The sequence below is a fragment of the Protopterus annectens genome, chromosome 13.part0, assembly GCF_019279795.1.
Source record: "Protopterus annectens isolate FY-2018-M chromosome 13.part0, PAN1.0, whole genome shotgun sequence".
Taxonomy (NCBI): Eukaryota; Metazoa; Chordata; order Ceratodontiformes; family Protopteridae; genus Protopterus; species Protopterus annectens.
In genome coordinates this window covers 175,021,216-175,044,149 of record NC_056747.1, presented here as the reverse complement: position 1 = coordinate 175,044,149, position 22,934 = coordinate 175,021,216, and positions in this window count along the sequence as shown.

The following is a 22,934-nucleotide window of genomic DNA, read 5'->3' as shown; positions in this document are numbered from 1 at the left end:
TGAGACCCTTTATCCTTTTGGTGAGGAACTTTTGGGGCCTTTCAAGCTGCAGCAGGTGTCTGGTCAGATACATTCGAACGGGCATTGTACTCAATCATAGGTCTAATGAGTGATGAGTACAGGGGGACGATGACCTCCCTTGATCTAGATGTGAATCCCTTCATGATCAGGTGGGCGATATAGAAGGTTTTCCTAACTACTTTAGCAACATGAGTGTCAAATGAAAGGCTACTGTCAACCTGGGTCCCCAGATCCCTGATGACTTTTTCTGTGCTCAGTGGATTGCCACCTATATGGTAGCTAGGGGTAACCTTGTTTTTCCCGAAGGGTATGACTATGCATTTTTTGGCATTTAGCTTCAGGCCATGGCTCTGGCACCAGTTATCCGTTTCTGTGAGGCCCTTCTGGAGGATATCTGTGTCAGATGTGTTTTCGACTATGGCGCCCAGTTTGCAGTCATCTGCAAACTTTGTCAGCCATAACCCTCCTGTGTTTGCTTGTAATTTAGAAAAGTAGATGCCGAACAAGAGTGGACCCAGGACTGAGCCCTGTGGGACACCACTTGTGACAGGCTTTGAGTCTGACATGGCTCCAGCAACTCTGACCCTGTGGGTTCTGTCACTTAGCCAGTTTGCAACCCATCTTGTGATGTATGGGTTTACATTCAAGCTGATGAGTTTTTCGATGATACCTGAGTGGGGTATTGTGTCGAAGGCCTTTGCCAGGTCGAGGTAGGCTGTATGGACTGCCTTTCCCTCATCAATGGCCTTGGTGACTGTCTCGAAAAAGTCAACCAAGTTTAAGAGGCAGGATCTGCCTTTGACAAAGCCAAACTGGGTTGGATCCAAAGTCTGCAAGTTCCCTATGTCTTTATTTATGAGTTCCATTATGATCCTCTCCATGGCTTTGCAGATAAGGCTTGTCAAGCTAATGGGGCGGTAATTTCCAGAGTCTGTGGAGGCACCGCCCTTATGAAGTGGGACCACAGTCGCCGTGCACCACTCCTTGAGTGCGTATCCTGAGGTGAGGCTAAGATTAAACAGCTGTCCTAACTGTGGGTTTAATTCCTCGTTGAGTTAAGTGAAGCACACAGCCGGGGACACCATCCGGTCCCATGGTTGCTGTGTTTTTTGTCTTAGTGAGCGTAGTTCTCACCTGGGCGTTGGAGATGTTTGGGGGCTACAATCCTCTGGAATAGATATCTCTCCTTTTGGGGGGGAGGGGGGGAGAAGTTTGCACTGAACCTGTCAGCCAGTATATTGGCAATGTGTGTAGGTTCAGTAATTTTCACATCATTTTGAACTAATTCTGAGCATATCTGGGAGTTTCCTCCTAGGTTTCTAACATAGCTAAAGAAGGCCTTATGATTGTCTTTAGAGTCTTTGGTGATTTTTCTCTCAAAATTTGCCTTGGATGATTTTATGAGAGCTCTTAGTTTTTTACTTATAATGATCAAAGGTGTCTTACCTTTCAAGGATTTTGCTCTATCTTGTAGTAGCTTCCTCCTTTTGTTGTAGAGCTTGTTTATGGCTGGGGTCCACCAGACTGGACGCTTGCCTTTGGTACAGAGAGTCTTTGTTTTGTTTGAGATTGCCTGATCCATGCAGTCCTGTAGGTGCTGGTAGAAGGCATTTGTAAGTGATTCAGTGGTTTGAGTAATGTTTACCACTGGCTCAGGGGCCTTAAAGGAGACCACACTAGTTTTTAGAAGTGTGAAATCGGCTTTTGAGAAGTTTTTCACTGTGGTCTTTTTTGTTTCAGGTGGGGGAGGGATGAGGACCTCCAGCGAGATTAGTTTATGATCTGATCTCACCAGTGAGGGGTATACTTCCGGTGTTGAACATTTTGATCCCATATTCGTGATGATGAGATCAAGTATGTTTTCTCCTCTTGTGGGGATGGTGACTAGTTGTTCCATGGCATTTGAGTTTATGAACTCCAGGAATCTTTGGTTTAGAGTGTTCGGGCTTGAGTAGTGTTCCCAGTCTATATTAAGGTAGTTGAAGTCACCTAGTATGATGGTGTTTGGAGATACATTTATCCCCTCCAATGTTTTCAGGAAGGCCATGTGAGGTTCCTGAGTTTGAGAGGGTGGCCTGTAACATGCTACAAATTGCAGAGCAGTCTTGCCTATGGTTAATTGCACCTGGATGGTCCCCGATGCATCATGCGTTGCCACCAACCTTGAGTTGTGGGTGTCCTTTATGAATATGGACACCCCCCCCCCTCCTTTCTTGGTGTTGTCCGGATTTTGGGGCTGGAACGCATGATATGAGGTGAAACCTGTTAGTGCTGGGGTGCTCTCAGGAGCCTTGAACCAGGTTTCTGTCACAGCACAGACATCGATGTTCTCCATATTGAGAAGGGCCTCGAGTGCGTGCATCTTGAGATTGAGACTTCTGGCATTGAGCAGCATTACCCTTAGTTTTTTTCCTTTTTGGTGTTCTAGGGTGGTAGGTTTAGAATTTGAGCCTTGCCTAAAAAAGGCAATATGGGGGTGGCAAGAGCCTTTGCCAATATCCGGAAGCCCAGGGGTGACAGGTGCAAGCCGTCCCTTGCGAAGCAGCGTGGCTTGTCCAGCATGTCATCCCAGGCAGACAGACATTGGATCCCCTTTGAATGACACCAGAATTTAAGCCAATTATTAAAGCTGATCATCTTATCACTGTATTGTGGCATCATTCTAGGTGAAGGTAGGATACCATGCGTTCCAGCCCCAAAGCTCAAGGTCAGGGTCATACCTGCCTGGGCTACATAATCAGAGAGCTCCTCGATGTCCCTTTTCATGTAGTCCAAGGAGGTACATCTCAGGTCATTGACACCAGCGTGGACAATGACTGAGTCGTACTTGTACCTGCTGTTGAGAGACCTGAGTGCTTGCGTTATGTGGCGGATTCTAGCGCCCGACAGGCAGCTTACTGTGACCTTCTCTTTACTCAGTCTGGTGAGCGGGACGTCAGTGTGTCTGACTATGGAATCACCAATGACAAGTGTGTCTGGCATTTTGTTTGGCCTTAAGGGCTGTGACTGTTTGACACTCTGACTGTGTGGTCTATGTGTTGCATGTGTTGGGTCGTGAGGTGGTAGTTGTTTGGGTGTCTGCTTTGGTGGCCTCTGCTGTTTTGGTAAATTTTTGATCAGAGCCTCCGAGTATGTCTTTGTGTGAGTATGTGTATGATTTGAAGTTGTGATGGTACCATGTGTGACTGGGTATGTATTGTGTGTGGTTACCTTCTCCTCCTGTCTGGTCTTGCCAGTCCTATGTTGAGAGAGCTCAGCCTCCAGTTTGGCCGTATAGTTGCATCTCTCGCATGTATTTGTGTTTTGTGGGAGAAGGAGAGGATTGTCTGTGTACATGAGGCAATTGTAACATTGCCTCAATATTCCCAGGTTCACCAGTTGAGCTGGAGAGGACACTAGCAACTGATCCCTCGACATACTAGAAGTAGTAGATAAAGAGACTTTCAAAGGACTCCGGGGGAAGTGGGTTTTAGGCTGGTGGGGTACTATCTATAATAAGAGTGCTTTATCAAGGTGCAATGAAACAGGAATACAGGATGACCAAGTAGAACAAATGAGCCCTTTACAGACTATTCCAAAATAAATGATTGACAGTGTGGTGTGGGAACATGCACATGGAAATCAGCAGCTCAGCACAGTCATCACAAGTTTGCACAGAAAGTCTGCTATTTCCCCTTGAGAGCTAGGGACATAGGTAGACTGTGCATCAAAGGTTAATTATCACTGTTAAGTGGTTGTGTTTGTTATTTATTTCAGTCATCACAATCAAACATCAGAGGTATGCACAATGTTTTTTTTTTTTTTGGGGGGGGGGTAGGCTATTATGAAACCAAAAGTAGTTAATTATAACTGTTAAAGCAATCACCTGGATGATTCGGCAGGGAGGTGCAGTGTATACGTCTGGGAATAGCAAGTTGAAATACATTACTAAAATACAAAATGGCAAGAGTTCTGGATGAAGGACAGGCTTCAGTAAAAGCAAAGCACCAAAACAAAAGTGAATAGAACCTTGTCCACCACAGCTGGATATAAATACGTCATTAAAATACCAAACCGTAAGCGCTTTCACAGTCTCTATGACTGCTTTCTCAGACAACATTAAACAACTGAAGCACATTTTTATACAGTTAAAAATCAATCAACCAATGATTAATGGCAATTAGGGCATTTAAAGTGATTTTTAACTGTATAAAAAATGTGCTTTGGTTGTTTAATGTTGTCAGAGGAAGTAGTCAGAGACTGTGAAAGCGCTTACGTTTTGGTATTTTAATAAAGTATTTATATACAGCCATGGTGGACAAGGTTCTATTCACTTTTGTTTTGGTGCTGAAATACATTACTGTAGCTGCAATTTCTTTTACTGTTATTACAAACATTAGAAGACTATACAAATGTGACTATAGCACAAAGTGTGGTTGCTTATTTTGAAGTAGGAAGATTGTGTATATGAAAACAGTAGCTTCTGTATAAAACTTGTTAAAATGATCAGTAATATGGCTTGTCTTCGGGGCTGCAGTGTATATGTCTAAGCGCTACAATTTGAAACACATTACTATGGCTGTAATTTCATGTTTATCACAAACATCAGATTGCATACAAACTGTTGCAATTTTTTGGTAGTGAGTGGAAATGCTTAGATGAGTGAAGTGTGTATTAACTCAATACCAGTTGCATTATCAATATTAAATGATCACTGCTGTAACACCTCAAGGGTTCCACTGTATGTGGCTGAGGGCAACAAGTTGAAATACATCACAATGACTATCATTTTTGTCACTGGGTTTCTGGCCCAGAAATAGTAGTTTATTGGCCGTTTGGGGCAGTTTTTCCATATCTTTAAACTTTCTGGTTTAAAAGCTCATGTTTGCACTTGTTTCCCATCTTTACTGTAACTAGTCTAGTCCAGATACAGCTTTGCTGTATCCAGGACTGTTTGTAAGCTTCCGAGCAGTGCCAAAGTCTGCTCTTCAATTTTTTCTCTTAGATCTGCTAGTTCTCTCCTCTCCTGCACTTTTACTAGCTTATTAGCACTTTACCAGACTTCTTGTAGCAATTATTGTAACACACAAATGTGCTACCAGCACTAAATGTTCTACAAGGAAACAGCTTCAGTACTTATTATTAATGCCTACCCCTCTAGGCATGTCTAAATGTCAGTTCCCTTTGCTTTCTCCTATTAACCTGGTGAACTTGGGCATCCTGAGGCAATGTAGCAACTGCCTCATGTATACCGACAACCCTCTCCTCTTACCTCCCAACACTCAGACTTGCAAGAGATGCACTTATATATCCAAACTGGAAGACATGCACTCTCCAGGCAAGACTAGAATAGCTGTTCAAGAGAAGGTCAACAGTTGCACCATACCACATGGAAAACATAGCCCTCCAGAACACACACCAGCACTGCCTTCACATAAAAACACAAACAACACACCCGCCTTCGCGGAGGCTCTCAATAAAAATCTACCCAAACAGCACAGACCTCCAAGGCAGAAATGCACTCAACCACCAAAACACAACACTAATCACGAGACACGTAACTCTCCTAAACAGTGTGCCACTCAACCAAAGCCCCTAAGACAAAACAGCATGCGCAACACACTAGTCATAGGTGACTCAATAGTGAAGCACACTGATGTCCTACTCACTATAAGGAGAAAATAACAGTCAGCTGCCTGTCAGGTGCCAGGATCTGCCACATAACAACCGCACTTAAGTCCCTCAACAACAGGTACAAATATGACTCTGTTATTGTACATGTGGGTGTGAATGACCTGAGACGTACATGAAAAGAGACATAATTACATGAAGAGAGACATGGAGGAGCTCTCAGATTATATAGCCCAGGCAGTTATGACCCTAGCCCTGACCAGCATCCTACCATCACCCAGAATGATACCACAGTACAAGCAGAAAATGATTGATTTCAACAATTGGTTAAGTTTCTGGTGTCATTCTAAGGGGATCCAGTATCAGAATGCCTGGGATAACATGTCTGACAGACCTCAATGGTTTGCCAGAGATGGACTGCATCTGTCAAACCTGGGCTTCCAGATATTGGCCAAGGCTCTTGCCACCCCTATAGTGCCTTTTTTAGGCGGTATTCCAAATACCAAATTACCACCGTAATAGCTACAAACAAATGCAATTTGAGAGTCATGCTGTTCAACGCTAGAAGTCTAAATCTCAAAATGTACTCGCTTGAAGCACTCCTTAAAATGGAGAACATTGACATTTCTGCTGTAACAGAGACCTGGTTCAAGGCAGCAGAAAGCACCCCTGTACTAACAGACTATAACTCATTCCACAACTTTCAGCCCCAGAACTTGGACCAAGGCTCCAAAGTCAGTGGTGTTTCCCTACTCATAAAGGATGCACACACCTTCAGACTGGTAGCCCAACATAATGCATCATAGATACTTCAGGTGCAGCTAACATTGGGTAAGACAGTGATTCAGGTCATAGCCTACTATAGGTCCCCAAACATGTCCCAAGACTCACATTCCACGTTCCTAAGCACCCTGGAGAATATTAGGGTCCAACCTAACACTCTTATACTGGGCAACTTCAACTACCCCTCCATGAACTGGGAAAACTACTCATGTACCAATACACTTGCACAATGTTTCCTGGAATTCATTAATTCCAATGCGTTGGACCAGCTCATTCTTACCCCCCCACTAGAATTAGTAAAATCCTTGACCTGGTCATTACTAACATGGGCGACCATTACTCTACACCAGTAGTCAACTCCTCCCTGGTTAGATCCAACCACAAAATAATCACCTTGGAAATCCACCCCCCCCCCCCCGCAAAGGTAACCACCATGAAAAACGTCTCCAAAGCTAACTTTGGACTCCTAAAAACAGAGGTGGCTAACTTCACGGCACACATGCAAATGGAAAATAGTTGCATGATTGCCGAATCATACACCAATGCACTGTACGAACACATACACAAATACATGGATCTCACCATACCCAACAGAACCAAGACACACTCCTCCAAAAAAAGGAAACCAATCTGGTGGTCCCCTGCCATAAACAAACTCTACAACAGAAGGAGGAAACTGATGTGGAATAAGGTGAAGTCCCACGACTGGAAAAACACCCTTATCAGCCTCAACAAAAAGTTGAGATCCCTCATCAAATAATCTAAAGCTAGCTATGAAAACAGAATTGCAGCAGATATTAAAGACAAGCATAAGGCCTTCTATAGTTATGTAAATAATCTCCATGGCAATACCCAGATTTTCTCTGAGCTACTGCACAATGGTATCTTCCTATACTGAGCCAACAGATATTGCCAATAAACTGACCGACAGATTCAGTCCCAACTTTACCCCTCCCCCCCAGGGGCCAGTCACAATACCAGCAGATTGCCAGGCACCCAGTATTACTGCTGCACAGGTTAAAACAGCACTGTCAAAGGCCTAGAATACAGCTTCTATGGGACCTGACAATATCCCTGGCTGTGTTCTACATGAACTACAGAGTGAACTGGCACCTCACCTGTGTGCCCTGTTCAGTCACAGCCTCACCTTAGGCTTTGTCCCTACCAAATGGTGCACTGCTACAGTCATCCCTCTCCACAAAGGAGGAGTGACTACAGACCCTGGGAGCTAACACCCCATTAGCCCGACGAGTCTGATATGCAAATCTATGGAACGCATCATCATGGACCTAATAAACAAGGATGTAGGGACTCTACAAACTCTGGGTCCCACACTGTTTGGTTTTGAGAAGGGTAGATCATGCCTGCTCAACTTGATCAACTTCTTTGAGTCAGTCATCAGAGCTGTGGATGAATGCAAGGTGGTTCATACAACCTACCTTGGTCTGGCCAAGGCCTTTGATACCATTCCCCAATCAGGAATCATAGAAAAACTCACTAAGCTTAGCATCAACCCCTATATCACTAGGTGGGTTGCAAACTGGCTCACATATAGAACCTACAGTGTGAAAGTACCTGCTGACCAGTCACGAGTGGGGTCCCACAAGGTTCGGTCCTGGTTCCTCTCCTGTTTGATATCTACTTCTCTGAAGACCAGGCCAACACGAAGGGACTCTGGCTGACTAAGTTCGCAGACAATTGCAAGTTGGGAGCTATTATTAACTCCCCAAGTGATGTTGACATCCTACAGAAAAGCCTCACTGAGACCAACGACTGGTGTCAGAACCATGGCCTTAAGCTCAGTGCCAAAAAATGTGTCATCATCCCCCTTGGGAAAAACCCAGCTCCCATGAATTACCACATTGATGGTAGCCCACTTAACACAGAAGGTGTTATAAGAGATTTGGGAACACAGATTGACAACAATCTCTCTTTGGACCACCACATTGCCACTGTGGTCAGAAAGCCCTTCTATGTGGCACATCTCATTAGTAAGGGTTTTGCATCCAGGAAGAAAGAGGTCATTGTCTCCCTCTACTCTTCCCTCATTAGGCCAATCATTGAGTATAATGCCCCATTTGGCATTACCTCACTAGACACCTGCAATAACTGGAGAGGCCGCAAAAGTACCTCACAAAGAGGATCCTAGGCCTTAAACACTTGTCCTAATATTAAAAGACTCAAAAAAACTCCAACTATTCTCTGTCTCATGTCGCCTACTTAGAGGCAATCTCTGCTTGACTTACAAAGCCATGTCTGACACAGCTCTGTTAGAAATGTTACATCTAAATAAATCCCAATCCCTCCACACCACACGCTCCAGAGACCTCAACCTCATTACCACAATCAACAGAACATGCTGGAGGGACAGGTTCATAACCCAGAGACTGCCCATGCTAACGAACAGACTTCCCATACATGTCAAGCAGAGCAACTCACTGACCCTCTTCAAGAGAAATCTTGATGAGTAGATGGGAAATAGAAAATTTACCTGGGGGATCACTCCAGTGGCTTTATTCAACAGAGGCACTGGGGACTAAGTTCAGGTGGCATGATGCCAGGGTAATCCTATGGGCTAGGCATGTAAAGGCTCCCCGGCCATTAGCCTAGTACACAGCTATGAACCTATTGTAATGCACCTAACATCAGATGCATGTACAAGTAATGTGGCTATTTTGAAGGATTTTTGGGTATGAAAACTAAATGCATGAAAACAGAGGCAATTACATAGTTGTGGTTAAAATTATTATTGATATGACCTGACAAGGGTTGCAGTATATGTATCTGAGGGTAGAAAGTTAAAATATATTACTATGACTACTTTTTCTTCAGCTTGAAAGTCAATGTTTGGAGATGTACCCATCAAACTGGTTAAACAAATATCCTTGTTCCTGGACTGAGGTGGTACTGCACTCTGTGGTAAACTTTAAAATATCATCTTCCTGTCATAACTGCGAGTCACACAACAATGACTACAGAAATTGTGAGACTGTAAAGTTATGGTTTTACTTTCAAAACTCATAAAAATGCTGAGAAAAGCATTTCTGCAGGGGTGGGGGATTTCATCTCCTCTGTGAGCCCATTGTTGTAAACATCAGTTTTCCCCAGTGTCCTGTTACATATATATTTTAACTCCAAGACTGCTGTACTTGGGGTACAGATAAAACTTTCAGTATATATCCTGGCTAGACTTAAGAGTTTCAGTCTCAATATTCAGAATATTTCAATTTTAATACTCAAAATATCAATGAGCTCCCATGCAAAGCAGTTACTTACTAAAAATGTTAGTGTGTCTCCCCCCCCAGACCTTATCAAATCTGATATGTGGCCAATGAACCAAAAAGGTTGGCTATGCTTGTGTTAAAAAAAAACTCTTGACCCATATGCCAGCAACCTAAAGTTGCAGAATCTTGAAACACTGTTGGTTGCAACCCAACATAAAACTTCAGGGCTGCTGCCTTTGAAGCCTCAAGAGTATTTATCTTACTGTGTTGATCACATCAATTTATATAATGTTCAACAATTTCCTTAATGGCATTTACAAGTACTAAACCATTCCAAGAAAACATAATGCAGCTAATTTATCCAGTGATTTCTGAATATTAACCATACTGACCTTTTCCATGTCTGGCTTCAGACCTTCTGATGTAAGAATATAGCCAACATATTTGAAATTAGTTTTGACATGATAATAAACTATGTATTAAATAATGAAACAGCAATAAAGTATTTTAATAACTATTGATGGGAAGTTAACATAATCCGATCTTAAATCCCCGTGAGCTTGTAACTGTGAATTTAGATATGTTGTGAGCAACAATATTTGTAAAAGGTGCCAGCACTAAAAACGTCCTGGTATAAATCATGTGGCATTTCTCACTCATACTCTTGTATACTTTCTACTGCAGTGGTGGTGCTGCAGTAGCATTGTCGCCTCACAGTAAGACGTTATCCTGTTCGATTCTCAGCTAGAGCGTCTTCTGTGTGGAGACATGCATGAATGGGCATACCTTCGTTGAAGGTTGTGCATCAGGGCTGGCAACTCGGCATGTAAAAATCTACTGCCAATCATTAGCAGACCGGAGTTCCGCTGTGGCGACCCCTCAGGAAAAGCCAAAAGACACAACAACTCTAGTATACTTTCTGCTAGGTTACTGTATTTTGCTGGAATGTACTAGGCTGAGAAAGACAGATCATGTTCCATTTCACACAGAACAAGGGCTGTACTGTAGTATTGGGGGTGGTGATGTGATCTTTTCCTGCTTTGATGAACCAAGTGACAGCAATTCTATACATGTAGATCTGCATTATACCATCTAGATGAGGATGACAATATTTTATACTAAAAATTAAAGCAGACTGATGTGTAACTTCTGCTGGGAAGGAGCTCTCTGGCCATGGGCTGAAATACATTCTGCACTCAAGGAGAAATAAATCTGTAGTCAGCATGTACTATGAAGGAGATGAGAAAAAGTCATGCCTCCACCACAGACTCCAGCAATAGAAGTGCGATAAGAAATCCACTTCTTTATTGCAGTACTTAGTGACAACACAATAAACTAAAGACAGATTCTGTATATTTACATCAGCTTTTTCAGTTCATCTCTTTGGAAAAAGAAATCAATCACAAACATCAGCACTGGAAGCATGATAACATTTGGAAGGTGGAACTACCACAAAATATTCTGGGAGAACCAAAGGACAAGGAAGACTTCTTCCCTGTAAGGAGTCCTTATGTTTGCTGACAGAACCAGGGCAGCAAAGATCACCGTCATCGTGAGATCAACCATTTGCAAAAATGTTCAAGCAGGAAGAAAATGGTTCATTTGGAAATAGCACTGTTGAATGACTAAACTGTCACCTGTCTAGACACAGGGATATCTTGCCAGAAGTAGAATCCAGAAAAAATCAGAACATTATGGAAATATGAATGGGTGAAACAGGATTGGGAAGGTACATTCTATCCCCAAAACATGGAACAAAATGAGTGCCTTGATCTTATCCATTGCTAGTTTCTCATAAGAGAGCTGCTAGAACCAATCATCTAGATAAGGAAAGCAAGTATTTTTCTGACCTCCGCTGGTAAGTATGAAAGGAAATAGATGACTACTAAAGGCAAGAGGTTTCATTACGTACTGAGGGGTGGGGTTCTGCTCCTTAAAGCAACACTGAAAACAATGAAGGTACCTTTGCATCATAAGCTGAATGACTCATGAATTCAAGTCTGTGAGTCTCTGCACATCCATCAGAAGAGCAAACTTGCTCCCTGTCGGTTCCACCAAGTGCTAGAAGATGACTGTAGAAAGAGTCAGAGTCCCTGCAGAGCTGGCCACTTCACTATCAATGGCTGACAAAACTTCTAAGGGCACCTTGGGTTTCAAGAGGTGTGATAAATGTGACAGACAAATGCCCAGTTTGGATGGGCATAGTCTTTGTGTATATTGCCTAGGTGCGGTTCACCTTCAGGAGGACTGAGCGATTTGTCACGGTTTCTTCTCCAGGACTTAAACTGAGCAGTGAAACAAATTGATCTTGAAAGGGCTTCTAAAGGGAGATTTTGAAGAGGCTATTTCTGCCCCCAAAACTGAAGCCAGTTTATCTTCATTATCCTCTTCCTCCTCAAAAGCAAAAAAAAGAGACATCAGTCGGTGCCGAGTAGCTCCTCAGAACCATCTTCAGAATTGGCAAAACAGTATTTGGTGCCAACAATTTCTTTGGCACCAAGAGATTTGGATGATTCAATTATGACTAAAACCTCAGATCTGGCATCTGTGGGTTCAGTACCAGTAACTGAATTGGTACCAAAGCAAACTTCACTTAAAATTTTACCGGGACCACTTATTCACCGTCTGTGGATCCTTTTGCTGATAGGCCATCCAGTCCATTTTTGGAACCGAGGCCTCCTAAATCTCCATTCGTTTCATCCATTCAGTCCAACAAGAATCTTTCAGAATTGGACATCATGAAACTGGTTGATCAGCTTCTGGCAGGGAGTGGATTGCATCCACCTTCACTTCCGAGCCATCTCGGCACCGGAACCATTCCTTCACCATCACCAATGCAATTTCCTCCTCCAGCTCTTACTGAGCCACTGGAGTCCCTGGCACTGACCTACCTGGCACTGACTGCCTTGGTACCGGCCAGAACTTCTTCTCTGGAACTGAGGATTGCCTTGAGTTCCTCTGGTGTATTGGAACTGGAGACCTTCAGGGGTCTACGCTTCTTTGCTGGTTCTGGGAAACAGGGTTTGGCGTCATTTATTTCAGAGCCATCCATGCCCCTCGGTGCCTCAACATTCATAAGTTCAACCCAGGCTTCTGCTTCGGAGGTGGCTTCCTTGCTGCAGGGGTGGGACCATGGTTCCAAAGCAGTCTATTTCAGTTCCAGACTCCCATTCCTCTATGGGGGGGGGAGATCACTCGATCATGGAGAAGGCTTTGTCCATTGTGGACACCCAGTCCTTGCCATCCCAGTCTGGACAAACTTCATCCCTATCCCCTTGACTGGAGCTCCCTCCAGTCTCATCCCTGGGACAGGAGGCACAAAAGCCACAGGAAAGACCCACCCTGGTGGTTTCCTCTTCGAATACTTCCCTGGACAATCCCACTGAGGAAGTTCCTGTGAAAAAAAATGTGCAAGAGGAAGCACTTAGACTCACCGGAGGAGTCTTTCACTGAGGACACCAATTTCGATGAAGGGGAAGATTCCCCTAAGTCACCCCTTGATGATGTTTCCTTTGGAGACATCCTTGAAATCCTTAAACAGAGGGGTAGCTGGACTTCCCTCCAGCCCTCCTCAGAGGAATTGGTTTACCTGGAGGCTTTTCGTGCCCAGCTCTCTACTTATTGGTTCTCCCAGCCCGCTGACAAGCTTATTAAACTTATCGCTCAGTGGGCCTGGAAGATTCCAGACTCCATTGAACCCATCCCCAAGAGACCTGACAAAATTTTATCAAAACCAAAGAATGAACAACACTGGGCCAAAGGTAGCACAGTTGATACCATGGTAATAGCGGCAACCAAAAAAAAGGAACTTGCAGAAGAGAGTCCTACTATTCATCTAAATAACAAGGAGTCTAGGACTATGAATAGATCTGGGAAGCATGTTTATGCTTCATTGACCTTGGCTGTCAGGTCTTTGAATAATATAGGTTCATAGGTGTGTACTAGGCTAATGGTCCTGAGGCCTTTACAAGCCTAGCCATTGGATTTCCCTGGCATAGTGCCACCTGACCTTAGTTCCCAGTGCATCTGTTGAGTAAAGCCACTGGAGTTATCCCCGGGGTGAATTTTCTGTTTCCCATCCACTCATCAAGATTTCTCTTGAAGGGGGTCAGCAAGGTGCTCTGCTTGACATGTATAGGAAGTCTGTTCCATAGCATGGGCAGTCTCTGGGTTATAAACCTGTCCCTCCAGCATGTTCTGTTAATTGTGGTAATGAGGATGAGGTCTCTGGAGCATATGGTGCGGAGGGATTGGGATTTCTTTAGATGTAGCATTTCTAACAGAGCTGGGTCAGACATGGCTTTGCAAGTCAAGCAGAGATCGCCTCTAAGTAGGCAATATGAGACAGAGAATAGTTGGAGTTTTTTGAGTCTATCCATATAGGACAAATGTTTAAGGCCTAGGATCCTCTTTGTGAGGTACTTTTGTGGCCTCTCCAGTTGTTGCAGGTGTCTAGTGAGGTACATGCCAAATGGGGCATTGTACTCAATGATTGGCCTAATGAGGGAAGAGTAGAGGGAGACAATGACCTCTTTCTTCCGGGATGCAAAACCCTTAGTAATGAGATGTGCCGCATAGAAGGACTTTCTGACCACAGTGGCAATGTGGTGATCTAAAGAGAGGTTGCTGTCAACCTGTGCTCCCAGATCTCTTGTAATGTCTTCTGTGTTCAGTGGACTACCATCAATGTGGTAATTCATGGGAACCGGGTTTTTCCCAAAGGGGATGACGACACATTTTTTGGCATTGAGCTTAAGGCCATGGTTCTGACACCAGTCGTTGGTCACAGTGAGGCCTTTCTGTAGGATGTCAACATCACTTTGGGAGTTAATAATAGCTCCCAACTTGCAATCGTCTGCAAACTTTGTCAGCCGGAGTCCCATCATGTTGGCCTGGACTTCAGAGAAGTAGATACCAAACAGGAGAGAACCCAGGACTGAACCCTGTGGAACTCCACTTGTGACTAATCGGCAGTCTAAGTTGGAGTCAGCTACTTTCAGACTGTGGGTTCTATCTGTGAGCCAGTTTGCAACCCACCTAGTGATATAGGGGTTGATGCCAAGTTTAGTGAATTTTTCTATGATTCCTGAGTGGGGAATGGTATCAATAGCCTTGGCCAGATCAAGGTAGGCTGTATGAACCACCTTGCCTTCATCCACAGCTCTGATGACTGACTCAAAAAAGTTGACCAAGTTGAGCAGGCATGATCTACCCTTCACAAAACCAAACTGTGTGGGATCCAGAGTTTGGAGATTCCCTATATCCTTGCTTTTTAGGTCCATGATGATGCGTTCCATAGCTTTGCATATCAGACTCATCAGGCTAATGGGGCAATACTTCCCAGGGTCTGTAGTCGCTCCTCCTTTGTGGAGAGGGATAATTGTAGCAGTGTGCCATTCGGCAGGGACAAAGCCTGAGGTGAGGCTGTGATTGAAAAGAGCACACAGGTGAGGTGCCAGTTCACTCTGTAGTTCATGTAGAACACAATCAGGGATATTGTCAGGTCCCATAGAAGCTATATTCTTGGCCTTGGGCAGTGTTGTTTTAACCTGTGCAGCAGTAATACTGGGTGCCTGGCAATCTACTGGTATTGTGATTGGTCCTTTGGGGGGGGGGGTAAAGTTGGCACTGAATTTGTTGGCTAGTATGCTGGCAATATCTGTTGGCTCGGTATTGGAGATACCATTGTGCAGTAGCTCAGAGCAAATCTGGATATTGCCGTGGAGATTCTTTACATAACTATAGAAGGCCTTGTGGTTGTCTTTACTATCTGCTGCAATTCTGTTTTCATAGCTAGCTTTAGAGGATTTGATGAGGGATCTCAACTTTTTGTTGAGGCTGACAAGTTTTTCCAGTCTTGGGACTTCACCTTATTCTGCATCAGTTTTCTCCTTCTGTTGTAGAGTTTGTTTATTGCAGATAACCACCAGATTGGCTTCCTTTTTTTTGAGGTGAGTGTCTTTGTTCTACTGGGTATGGCGAGATCCATGCATTTGTGTACATGTTCGTACAGTGCATTGGTGTATGATTCTGCAGCCACGCAACTATTCTCTATTTACATGGGTGCCGTGAAGTCAGTCACCTCTGTTTTTAGGATCCCAAAGTTAGCTTTGGAGAAGTTTTTCATGGTGGTTATCTTTGCTAGGGGGGTGGGAGGGATGTAGATTTCCAAGGTGATTAGTTTGTGGTCGGATCTAACCAGGGAGGAGCTGACTATTGGTGTAGAGCAACGGTCGCCCATGTTAGTAATGACCAGGTCAAAGATGTTGCTACCGCTAGTGGGGGTAACTATGAGCTGGTCCAGAGCATTGGAATTAATGAACTCCAGGAAACATTGGGCAAGTGTATTGGTACATGAGTAGTTTACCCACTTAATGGAGGGGTAGTTGAAGTCGCCTAGTAAGACAGTGTTAGGTTGGACCCTAATATTCCCCAAGGTGATTAGGAATGTGGAGTACGACTCTTGGGACATGATAGGGGACCAATAACAGGCTATGATCTGAATCGCTGTCTTACCCAATGTTAGCTGCACCTGAAGTATCTCTGATGCATTATGTTGGGCTACCAGTCTGGAGGTGTGTGCATCCTTTATGAATATGGAGACGCCACCACTTTTGGAACTTCGGTCCAAGTTCTGGGGCTGAAAGGTGTGGAATGAGTTATAGCCTAGTAGTGCAGGGGTGCTTTCTGCTGCCTTGAACCAGGTGTCTGTTACAGTACAAATATCAATGTTCTCCATTTTAAGGAGTGCCTCGAGTGAGTGCATTTTGAGATTTAGACTTCTAGCATTGAGCAACATGACCCTCAGATTGCATTTGTTTGTAGCTGTTACAGTGGTAATTTGGTCTTTGGAACACTGCCTAAAAAAGGCATTATAGGGGTGGCAAGAGCCTTGGCCAGTATCCGGAAGCCCAGAGGTGACAGATGCAGGCCATCTCTGGCAAAGCATCGAGGTCTGTCAATCATGTCATCCCAGGCAGGCAGATACTGGATCCCCTTAGAATGACACCAGAAACGTAGCCAATTGTTGAAATCAATAATTTTCTGCTTGTACTGTGGTATCATTCTGGGTGATGGTAGGATGCTGCTCAGGGCTAGGGTCATACCTGCCTGGGCTACATAATCCAAGAGCTCCTCCATGTCTCTTTTCATGTATTCCAGGGAGGCATGTCTCAGGTCATTCGCACCCACATATACAATGACAGAGTCATATTTATACCTGTTGTTGAGTGGCCATGACTGCATGTGTTATGAGTTGGATCCTGGCACCTGACAGGCAGCTGACTGTTACTTTCTCCTTATTCAACCTAGTGAGTGGGAGATCAGTGTGCCTCACTATTGAGTCACTTATGACCAGTGTGTTGGGCAGGCTGCTTTGCCTTAGGGGCTTTGGCTGAGTGGCACACTGTTTAGGAGATTTGTGTGTCTCCTGATTAGTTATGTGTTGTGCTGGTCAAATGCACTTCTGCCTTGGAGGGCTCTGCTGCTTGAGTAGATTTTTAGAGCCTCCGCGAACATGGGTGCGTGGTTTGTGTTTTTATGTGAAGGCAGTGCTGGTGCGTGTTCTGGAGGGCTATGTGTTCCATGTGGTGTGGTGCAAGTGTTGATCTTCTCCTCTTGACCAGTTATTCCGGTCTTGGCTGGAGAGAGCGTGACTTCCAATTTGGATATATAAGTGCATCTCTTGCAAGTCTGAGTGTTGGAAGGTAAGAGGAGAGGGTTGTCAGTGTACATGAGGCAGTTGCTACATTGCCTCAGGATGCCCAAGTTCACCAGGTTAATAGGAAAAAGCACAGGGAACTCACCTTTAGACATGCCTAGCAGAGTGGGCATTGATAATAAGTACTAGATCTGTTTTCTTGCAGAATGTTTAGTGCTGGTAGCACTTGTGTGCTACAATAATTGCTACAAGAAGTCTAGTAAAGTGCTAGACTAATAAGCTAGTATAAGTGCAGGAGAGGCGAGAACTAGTAAATCTAAGGGAAAAATTGAAGAGCAGGCTCTGGCACTGCTCAGAAGGTTTCAAACAGTCCTGGATACAGCAAGTCTGCATCTGGACTAGATTAGTTACAGGAAAGGTGGGAAACAAGAGCAAACGCAGGCTTTTAAACCGGGAAGTTGAGAGATATGGAAAAACTGCCCAAACAGCCAATAAACTAGAATTTCTGGGCAGGGAACCACTCCTCTTATGGTAGATAGGCTACCTAGTGCTTACCACTCCCAATGATGAGCTAGAAGGCTTCTCTCCAACACAGAAAGGCTTGGGGGGGCTCAGGAGCTTATAAACAGTCCTTAATACAGGTGCACTTCACTAGAATACAAAGAGATCTAATCAAAGAATTTTCAGAACCCCTCGCAGGAGCAGTAGCTGAAGGGGTTTGAGACAAAGCTGCCTCTCAGCTTGCCACCCTTGAATCAATTTCCACCTTGTCCATGAGGCTTATCGTTCATGCAGCTAAAGGGATGACAAGAGCATCTTGATGGCTACACTGAACCCACTGGGAAGCATCTGTGGTCACTATGGCTTGGGGCTGTGTAAGGAGGAATGGATGGCCAGAAAGGATTGCGTTGGACTGAATCCACCATAACAGATCTTTCTTGCAGTGGATTCAGGTGTATTCATCAGGAGACACAGCTGGATGTGCTTGCATGACTTTGCACAGCCATTTAAATCTTTGTTCATCAATGCTCCGTTGGACGGAACATCCCTGTTTGGACCCAAAGTGAAAGACACACTTACCAGATGTGAGAAAGATGGGAAAACACTTTCTGCCATGGTCATATGCTTCTCCTCTCCTCAACAGCCCTACTCTAGGAGCCAGAGAAGTGGGAGGCTATGGTTCAAAATGTCCCAAGGGCCTTTTCAGGGCTCATGCAGCAAAGACTTCTCCTGGGGCAGAGGGGGAAGTAACAACAGAAGACGCCATTCCAGAAGCATAAGTGCCCTGCCAAACCAGGGGTCTAGGAATTCTTTCTCTGTTAACTCCTATCAGTGCTCCTGAACAGAGGCCTGATTGCCTTCCTCTGGTGGCAGTTGGGGGGCGATTATCCCTGCACCATTCAACCTGGCTACAAATGACTTTGGACAAATGGGTGCAGTGGATCATTTCCAGAGGTTATGTCATTCCCCTTATAACCAATACAAAAATACAAAAAAGACTCCCAGACTTTCCACCCAGTCACAGGGAGGCAGCAGTCTTAGAAATACAAAAACTGCTCAACAAAAGAGTCACCCAAGAAGTCCTCTCAGACCAGAAAGGATCTAGATTTTACTCAAGATTCCCTTTAGTACCCAAAAAGACAGGAGACTGGAGGCCCGTTTTGGATCTTAGCCAGTTCAGCAAGATAGGTCAACAAACCAAATTCCAGATGGTCTCGTTACAGTCAACATTTCCTTTTTTGGAAAAAGGCAATTGGATGTGCTCAACAGATCTTCAGGATGCGTATTACCACATAAAAATGGACAAACACTCCAGAAGATTCCTGCGCTTCTGGCTGGGAGCCAGTCATTATCAGTTCAGAGCATTGCCCTTTAGTCTCACCACAGCCCCTAGGGTGTTTACCAAATGCATGGCAGTGGTAGCAGCTCATCTCAGACTGCTAGGTTTTCAAGTTTTTCCTTATCTCGACTACTGGCTCCTCACCGCTGCTACCAGGCATCAACTCCTAAGGGCAAGAGATTACACCCTTCATCTTTGTACTACCTTAGGCATCACAGTAAATTTCGAAGAGTCAAATCTAGAAGCCACCCAACAGTTAGAATTTATTGGAGCCTGATTAAACACCATGATGGCTATAGCATTACTCCCATTAGAAACACTCCAGAAAAGCAGATCACAAGTAAAACACATTAGCCACAACAGAAGTGTTTCAGTGAGGCTCATTCTGCAAGCTCTAGGATCTACAGCAGCCTCCATTACCCTAGTTCCCTTGGCCAGGTATCCCATGCGGATTCTTCAGTGGTTTCTACCCTCCCTATTGTCCTCAACAAATCGACCCATGTCCCATCACATTTTGATCACCAATCATTGCAAGCAAGATCTGTTATGGCAATCCTTTCTGGCCGTCCATTCCTCCTTACACAGCCCCAAGCCATAGTGACCACAGATGCTTCCCAGTTAGGGTGGGGGCAGGCATTATCTGGGAAGGATAGGCCAAGGTACATTGTCCCAAATGGAGGCCAATTTGTACATCAGTGTTCCAGAGATGAGAACAGTGCTCCTAGCATTGCAAGTATTTCAAGATAACCTCCCCTTTGGAACGGTGGCAATTCAGACGGACAACATATCGGTAGTCTGGTATATCAACAAACAAGTGGGAACCAGATCTTATCCGCTTTGTCAAGAAGCCCTCAGAGTTTGTCAATGGGTGAGTTCTTCCAACTGCTTTCTTACAGCAACGCATATTCTGAGGAGCTCCAAAGTGATAATGGACAAGCTGAGAAGAACTATACTGATGCCTCACGAGTGTCCTCTCAATCCGACAGTAGTGGAAAAGATTTTCTGCCACTGGGGCCAACCTTGATGCAACCTGTTTGTGTCCCTACTGAACAACAACTGCAGTAGCTACTTTGCTCTAATCACCCCCTCAGGGGGAATCACATGGAGACAATCCACGAATGGCCCCCAGTCTTCTGTCTGCCTTTCCTCAGAGTCCTCTGATGAGTCAGTTTCTAAAAAAAACCCAAGCGGTCGAAAAGCACAGTAATCCCCATTGCCCCATTTTGGCCTCGACAGGTGTGGTTTCCCTTCATTTGGCCTCATCTACTTTGGAAACCTTGGATTTTGGATCCATTTCCAGATCTCCTGTCTCACCCAGAAGGAATGGTTCATCAGAATCTCCACCATCTCAAGCTCACTGTGCGGCTTCTTCAATTCCCATGATTGCCAGGCTTTCCTCTCTTACATCACCAGTCTGACAAATCATTCTAGCTCATCACAAGCCTTCAACTAGAAAATTGTACCATAGTAAATAGGAAAAATTTGCCAGATGGGCTCTTGACAAGGACATCGACCCTTATTCAGCTCCTCTGGATAAGGTTCTACAATTTCTAATTTATCTTTATCAGTCGGGCTCTTCAGCTTCTACCATTAAAGTACACTTGGATGCAATTTCAAACTTTCTTATTGGTTTTGATGGGTCTACTCTGATGTCCCATAAACTGTGTAAGGCCTTTTTAAAAGGAACCTTTATGTTAAGCCACCCTTTAAGGAACCCAGCACCCCTTGGGATTTACCCTTGGTCCTTCAATGCCTCACCTTATCCCTTTTGATCCATCAACTACCCGTGAATTAAAATATTTGGCCTGGAAAACTGTGTTTTTAATAGCAATCACTTCTGCCAGAAAAGTATCAGAAATTTAACCTTATTCTGCAACCCCCCCCCCATCTGATATTTCATAAGGACACAGTTTCTCTCAGGACTAATCCTTCCTTTTTACCGAAGGATGTTTCAGAATCTAATATCAATCAAACCTTATACCTAACGTTTCCCCTAATTTCTCTAATAAGAGACAGCACTGTCTACACTTATTAGACATCCATAGACAATTGTGTTTTTACCTTCATAGAACAAAAGACATCAGGAAATCAGACCAATTGTTTGTTGCTTTTTTCCTTACTTTTGCTAGGTAACCCAGTATCTAAGGTTACATTAGCTAAATGGCTTGGAGATTGCACTACTTTTGTTTATAATTCAAAGGGATTTCAACCACCACGTCCTGTGAAAGCTCATTTGATGAGAGCTGTAGCAGCTTCCACAGTTTTTCATGCTCAAGCTTCTTTAGGAGACATTTGTGCAGCATCTACATGGACATCGCCTCATACCTTTATCACTTATTACAAATTGGACCAGGTCTCTAGAGGATGTGTATCTTTCAGTTCAATGGTCCTCCGGAATATCCTTCCATGAGACCTCCCAAGATTCAGGTAGCTAGGGACTCTGTCCCACAGTTAAGGATTACGTGAAAATTGACAACATCAGATAAAGAAGTTATGTCTTACCATAACGTTCCATCTGTGTTGTCAATCTTTACTAATCCTTGACATCCCCTCCATCCTCCCCCCTGCCTGAGACACTTAGTGGACCAAATATTCCTAAAGACTGGCTTCATAATAGGGACACAGATTTGGTCTCTTATTTATTACTTTTTGTCTGTCTGTCACTATTATAGGCAAACTCGATTTGAGGTAATTTAGAGAGGAGCATTATGGGTAGAGCCTAGCTCAAGATTTTGGGAGGGGCGAGCTGAAATAAATGGCCAGGTCAGTTCTGAGGCTTGGAACCAAGCCCACAATCAAGGATTAGTTAAGATCAACAACACAGATGGAACATTATGGTAAGACATAACTTCTTTTTTTTCAGACGTGCAGCATGTTCAGAGCTGGATCCAAGGATACTTTTTATGCCAGGCATAGATGATCCATCAGTAACTTGAAAGAGACACAGTATAGAGATAGAGCTTTAAAGCAATCCATATAGGACAATGTGTTTATACCTTGGATTCTCAGGGTAAGGAACCTTTGTGGGCATTCCCACTGTTGCATGTGTGTGGTCAGGTTCATGCTGAAGGGGGTATTATATACAATGATGAGTCTGATAAGTCACAAACAACAATAATGGCACCATGACTTCCTTTGACATTGATGCCATGTGCTTACTTATAAGTTGGTGACACAGAATGATTTTCTTACTACCCTGGCTACATGCTGCTCAGATTACAATCTACACAAGTTCCCAGATCCCCGATTACTGGGTAGACACTTAGGGCATATTATCAATGGAGTAATAAGTTTGGGTGGCAGTTTTCCCAAAAGGCACTATAATGCATTCATTGGCATTGAGTTTTAGTCTTCGACTTTGGCACCAGTCATTTGTGTTTAACCCTCTTGTAAGATGCTTGTGTCATGGGAGGAATCTATGATAGCTACCAATTTGCAGTCATTTGCGAACGTGCTCAGCCAAAGGCCCTTAACATTAGCTTTTACCTCCAAGAAGAAAATGCCAAATGAGAGCAATCCCAGCATGGAGCCGTCAGGTACCCCATTGGTGACCAATCTCTAAGTGCAGGAGGTCACCAATACTGACTTCCTGGTCTGTGAGCCAAAAGGCAGTCCAGTTAACTATGGCACCACTTCCCCATGGCCTTAGAAGAAATGGTATGAGATTAGGACCTGGAGGCTAGCCGCTTGATATGAACAGAGGCACAAGACTAGGAAACATGGGGCCAAGCACTGGTGATGAGAACCCTTTCATAAGTGAATAAAGCTATAACATGTTTCATATGCAGCTATGTAT